General features: G+C 40.5%; 1 non-coding gene across 1 annotated transcript; it reads left to right on the top strand.

Moving 5' to 3' along the window:
• Positions 1 to 900: 900 nt before the first annotated feature.
• Positions 901 to 1002, top strand: LOC114896400. Its single transcript, XR_003793781.1, has one exon. It is a non-coding gene; the product is annotated as a U6 spliceosomal RNA (small nuclear RNA).
• The last annotated feature ends 5651 nt before the right edge of the window (positions 1003 to 6653 follow it).

Raw genomic sequence — 6653 nt, 5'->3', positions numbered from 1 at the left:
GCTGGTGCAATGTCATGCCAGCCTCTGCAGCCGCAGGCTCGCCCTGCATCCATACCCCTCCCTCCCCCCGGCCTGAGTGAGCCAGAGCCCCTGAATCAGCTGCTACTGTGACCCCGTCCTGTCTGAGCGAAGAGCAGACGCCCTCCGGCGACCTACACGCAGAGGCAGGGCCAAATCCAAAGCTGAACCCTGGAAGCTGTGTGAACAAAGAAGAGAAAGGGAAATCTCTCCCAGCAGCCTCAGGAGCAGCGGATTAAAGCTCCACAATCAACTTGATGTACCTGCATCTGTGGAATACCTGAATAGACAATGAATCATCCCAAATTGAGGAGGTGGACATCAGGTGCAACTGTACACATGGAGTTTGCTTTCTACATCTTATTTGTTTCTGGTTTTATGTTTATCTTAGTTTAGTATTTAGAGTTTATTATCATTGGTAGATTTATTTATTGATTTGGTTGCTCTCTTCCTTTTTTCTATGCTTTGTGTGATTTTGTCTACATAGCTTTGCTTTTACCATTTGTCCTAGGGTTCTGTCTGTCCACTTTTTTTCAGTATAGTTTTTAGCGCTTGTTATCATTGATGGATTTGTTTTTGGTTTGGTTGCTCTCTTTCTTTCTTTTTAAAATTATTTTTAATTCTTTAATAATTTTTTATTTTAATAACTTTATTTTATTTTATATTTTTCTTTCTTTCTTTTTTTCTTCCATTTATTCTGAGCTGTGTGGCTGACAGGGTCTTGGTGCTCCGGCCAGGTGTCAGGCCTGTGCCTCTGAGGTGGGAGACCCGAGTTCAGGACATTGGTACAAGAGAGACCTCCCAGCTCCATGTAATATCAAATGGCGAAAGCTCTCCCAGAGATCTCCATCTCAATGCTAAGACCCAGCTCCACTCAGCGACCAGCAAGCTACAGTGCTGGACTAAAATTGGAGTGATACAGAGAAGATTAGTATGGCCCCTGTGTAAGGATGACACGCAAATTCGTGAGCGTTCCATATTTTTGCTGGAGAGGGTGTGGAGAAAAGGGCACCCTCTTGCACTGTTGGTGGGAATGTAAATTGATACAGCCACTATGGAGAACAGTATGGACCTTCCTTAAAAAACTAAAAATAGAACTACCATCCGACCCAGCAATCCCACTACTGGGCATATACCCTGAGCAAACCATAATTCAAAAAAAGTCATGTACCACAATGTTCATTGCAGCTCTATTTACAATAACCAGGACATGGAAGCAACCTAAGTGTCCATCAGCAGATGAATGGATAAAGAAGATATGGCACATAGATACAATGGAATATTACTCAGCTCTAAAAAGAAACGAAATTGGGTTTTTGTAGTGAGATGGATGGACCTAGAGTCTGTCATACCAAGTGAAGTAAGTCAGAAAGAGAAAAGCAAATACCATATGCTAACACATATATATGGAATCTAAAAAAAAAAATTGTTCTGATGAACCTAGGGACAGGACAAGAATAAAGATGCAGATGTAGAGAATGGACTTTAGGACATGGGGAGGGGGAAGGGTAAGCTGGGACGAAGTGAGAGACTGGCATGGACATATATACACTACCAAATGTAAAGTAGCTAGCTAGTGGGAAGCAGCCGCATAGCACAGGGAGATCAGCTCAGTGCTTTGTGACCACCTAGAGGGGTGGGATAGGGAGGGTGGGAGGGAGACGCAAGAGGGAGGGGATATGGGGATATATGTATATGTATAGCTGATTCACTTTGTTATAAAGCAGAAACTAACACACCATTGTAAAACAATTATTCTCTAATAAAGATGTTAAAAAATAATAAAGTCGTTTAAGTGATTTGAATGGGATGTTTGGCCACTTGTAGCCGGAACCCTGTCTGCTAGACTCATATGGTAGCCAAGAAGTAGCGTGTGTGTGTGTGTGTGTGTGTGTGTGTGTGTGTGTGTGTGTGTTTTCTTTTGACTTTTCAGGGATAGAAAAAAAGATGAGGACTGACCCATTCCAAAAATGCTCACCAGTAGATTACCGAATTATTTAGAATGACAAACTAGAATGTTAATTTTTTAAAAAGCCTTGTGAGAAAATAAAAAAATAGAAACATCTAGGAAGAAGAGACTTCTAGGTATGAAGGTCACTAAAAATTACAGCAAAAGGTGAGTTTTAAAATATTTGTATCATTTATTTACTCTTACCCACAGGCTATTCCAGGGTATTTTCACAGTTTGATCCTTTCTGTCGGCTATTAAATAGTTTGGTGCAAAATACAGTTTGGCGTATTTAATAGACTTTGTTTGGGAATGTGGTTTGTTCTTTGACCCTGGGCAAGTTTCTTCACCTTAACATTTGAAGGATATTATTCTGGACTTAATGTATGTGAAGCTCCTAGATTGGGGCCTGGAATAAAGGAGGCACTCAAACGTGGGAGCCGCTGCTGTTTATTATTTTTACCCACACTCTGGTCACTTGCTAGAAATATGAGTCACCCTCCCTGTGTGCCTGTTTTCACTAGTCCTGGTCAGGAAGTGCCTCGGGCCTGTTGTTGGTCTTCCCTGATGGTGTGGAATTAGCTGCCTTGCATATTGATTGTAACTAAGGACAAAATGGTCCCTCCTGGGAATTCTGTATTTCTCCTCACCAGTCATTTCTGGACTTCTGATTTTTATTATCAACAAGGAAGAACATAAAATATAGTTACTTAAGGCAGAACTGGGAGATGAAACAGCAACGGAAAGTGATGGATTGTCACTGCCCTCTGTGCAAACAGGTATGCTTGTAATCCTCAGGTTATTTCCTGCTGAGCAATACTAAAAAATATAAAATTGTGCGATGGTTAAGTAATATTATTTTATTATGTTATTCCACGGATGGCAAATACAAGACGTCTATGGGGCCATCTCCCAGTCCCCTGATAATCTTAGTCCCGTTTCCCACTGAGCCTTAGCTTGGGCTTAGAGTCCTTCTCAACCCAAAGCACCAGAAATGGGATGCTTGAGTTGGAAACTTTTTTCCCCCTTTCATCCTTGGGCTTCTGCATTTTGAGATTTTATTACTGAAGTTGCTTACATATTTTGAAGTGTTTTAAACTTTTCTTTTAATTCTCTACATACTTTGGCTTTCAATAGGAGAAGGGATTATTTGTACAGTCATGAGACTAGAAGCATCTGGTCCCATGACTCAGTTTCCTCCTTTAGTGAAAAGGGACTGTCTTTCTGGGATTGCTTTCTTTTTTTTTTTTTTTTAATTTTATTGGAGTAGAGTTAATTTACAATGTTGTGTTAGTTTCAGGTGTACAGGAAAGTGATGCAGTTATACATATACATATATTCATTCTTTTTCAGATTGTTTTCCCATATAGGTTATCACAGAATATTGAGTAGACTTCCCTGTGCTTTACAGTAAGTCCTTTTTGGTTATCTATCTTATATATAGTAGTGTGTGTATGTTGGGATTGCTTTCTATCTTAGCCCAACATATGAGAACAATAGAAACAAGCAAAAACCCTCCATACAAAATAGGTAAAAAAGAATATAAATCTAAAAAAGCAATGGCGGCAGATAAGAGTCTCAGAGGAGAAAATCAGGGAAGAGATGTCATAATCAAAAATTCTGGACTCAGTTTGGATTCATCAATAAACATTCAGTGGGACATCTGCTAAGTGAAGCACTGGGATGCAGAAATAAACAAGAATAGTTCTTGCCCTTGAGGAGCTCACAGTCTGGATAGGCAGCGGATGTGTAGAACAAAGCCCGTAAATACCAGGCACTGTGGCAAGCGCTGTGTTGTGTCTGAGGAGAGGGAGATGGTAGGATTGAGTGTCTGAGGTGACCTGATCACGTTGAGTAAAGGGGTCCCTGCTGATGCTGCCTCACACTCCTTGTTTCATAAACCACAGATTGGGTATTAATAACTACGTGAGTTGTTACTTGACTTTCTCTTGTCCTGTGTGAAGCCCTAGTGTTCCTGGTAAGTCTGAGGAACCAAATGTAGTGATGAATAGTTCAAAAACTCAGGCTCTGGAATCCGACAGTCCGAGCTTTGAGTCTTGACCTGTGGCTTACTTGCTGTGTGACTCTGGGAAAGTCAATGACCACTCTGGGTCCAGTTTCTTAATTTAGTGATTATTGTGGCAATTAAAATAGAGAGTATCTCTGAAGTATCTGAGGCACCTTAGGTGATAAGTAAAAAAATTTATTATTCTTTATTTTTTTTAACATCTTTATTGGAGTATAATTGCTTTACAATGGTGTGTTAGTTTCTGCTTTATAACAAAGTGAGTCAGATATACATATACATATGTTCCCATATCTCTTCCCTCTTGCATCTCCCTCCCTCCCACCCTCCCTATCCCGCCCCTCTCGGTGGTCACAAAGCACCGAGCTTATCTCCCTGTGCTATGTGGCTGCTTCCCACTAGCTATCTGTTTTACCTTATTTACAAAAGGTAGTGTATATATGTCCATGCCACTCTCTCACTTTGTCCCGTCTTACCCTTCCCCCTCCCCATATCCTCAAGTCCATTCTCTAGTAGGTCTGTGTCTTTATTCCCTTCTTGATTAATTTTGTTGTCTTTATTATCAGGTCAATGATGTTGAACTCTGATTCAACAGTTGTGCTTTATTTGTCCACTTCCAATTGGAAGTTTATTGTTTCGAATTACAAAGAAAAAGATGAACTCAATTTGTGACCAAGAGACAAAGATTGGGGACTTGGCAATGGTGGGGGCAGACTTTGGACTTTGTGTTTGGGTTGGGAGATAGGGGTTGAGCAATAAAGATTCTGATTGAAGGGACAGAACCACCAGAGTGGAGCACAGTAGAGGTCTGGGAAGGATGACCCTAGCATGGGGCTAGAAGATGAAGAAAACTGACATGGAGAAAAGCCTGCTCCTAAGCGTTCTCCAGGGGGCCAGAGAAAACTATCATAGAATTTTGGAACAGTTTTGTTGATGTGTTGACAGCTAAGGTTAGAGAGGTGTTTCCTTCTGAAAATCCCAAGTGTGTAGAGAATGAGCTCTTGCTGAATATTTCAGCTTTAGTTTAACTTCTTCCTGCATAACCAGTGTGTGTGTGTGTGTGTGTGTGTGTGTGTGTGTGTGTGTGATGTTTGTTTGTTGGCTGTGTGGAGTTGATTATATCCTAAATAAGTGAGATCTGAAAGGATAGAAGAAACGATGCAGCAGGGGGCAGGTAACCACAACAGTACTTTTATTTGTTTTGTGAACCAGCAGTCAGCAGAGCCCAGCACACTTGACTGATGGGGAGAGCGCATGGGCAGAGGCGGCTGTAATGCAATGTTCTCAGAATTTGGCTCCGTCTCTACCTGGTGACAGCAGTTCGGAGTTGGGTAAAAATTCTAGCCCATCAGGATAAGGCGGTCACTAAAAGCTGTCTAGAACCTGAAAATTCCAAATAAGTGATGAGAGGAAGCATCAAAAAAAGACATTTGCACTTCAAAAAACAAGCAATAAAAATACCAATTTCCCAAACAAGTAGGTTAGGTGGCAATATTACTAGTTAACATTTCCTCATGTTTCAATAAGTAAATCTCTGAATTTGGTATTATCTCCATTTTATAGTCTCAGAGGCTTGGGGTAGCTTGCCCAAAGTCACCGTCTGGTTAGGGACCAAGCCTGGATTAGAACTGGGTCTGACTGGTACTAGAGAATGAACTCTCAACCACTCAGCTATGCCTCCTTAAAAGATGACTCACCTTAGTAGTCCTTACACACACAAACACACACACGCACACACACCCCTTCAGCTTATTTGGTAGCTGAAATAAGATCAAAACATATCTTTTAAAGATTATATCTGAGCTTGGGATTAACATATACACACTACTATATTTAAAATAGATAACCAACCAGGACCTACTGTATAGCACAAGGAAGTCTACTCAATATTCTGTAATAACCTGAATGGGAAAAGGATTTGAAAAAGTATAGATATATGTATAAGTATAACTGAATCACTTTGCTGTACACCTGAAACTAACACAACATTGTAAATCAACTCTACTCCAATGTAAAAGAAAAATTAAAAAAAAAGACACTGCCCCATCCAAAAAATAAAGAAAGATCTTATCTGTTGTGTAGGACAAATACCATACTTTCCACAGTGTACTTTTTTATTGGAATATGTGGATAAAGAACTAACTTTACCTAGTCATTCATATAATGTAGAGCATTGTAGAGCAACAACTTCCTTTATTTTTTTCTTCCTGGTGCAACATATCATTTAATTCCCTTTGACAGGTTCAGGTTTACTCTTCTTTTTTTTTTTTAACATCTTTATTGGAGTATAATTGCTTTACAATGGTGTGTTAGTCTCTGCTGTATAACAAAGTGAATCAGCTATACATTACATATGTCCCCATATCCCCTCCCTCTTGCGTCTCCCTCCCACCCTCCCTATCCCACCCCTCTAGGTCGTCACAAAGCACAGAGCTGATCTCCCTGGAACAACAACTTTCTAACCTAGTTTCTCTGATGCTAAAATTCATTTGAGCAACTCAGGTCCTAGTGACTTTCTGTGGCAGGGGATAAGCTAAAATTCTTCTGGATGACTTCACTGCTGGGAATGCCCTTCTCTGGCAAACACTGCATGTAATATTAAAAGTCCTGGGAGCAGATAGGCTTGCAAAATGTGAAGAGCACTTGGCTTGTGAGCAGGGA

This window comes from Monodon monoceros, unplaced genomic scaffold (assembly GCF_005190385.1).
Source record: "Monodon monoceros isolate NGI ecotype Baffin Bay Population unplaced genomic scaffold, NGI_Narwhal_1 Super_Scaffold_15, whole genome shotgun sequence".
In the NCBI taxonomy this organism is placed as follows: domain Eukaryota; kingdom Metazoa; phylum Chordata; class Mammalia; order Artiodactyla; family Monodontidae; genus Monodon; species Monodon monoceros.
This window is presented reverse-complemented; position numbering and strand designations above follow the sequence as displayed.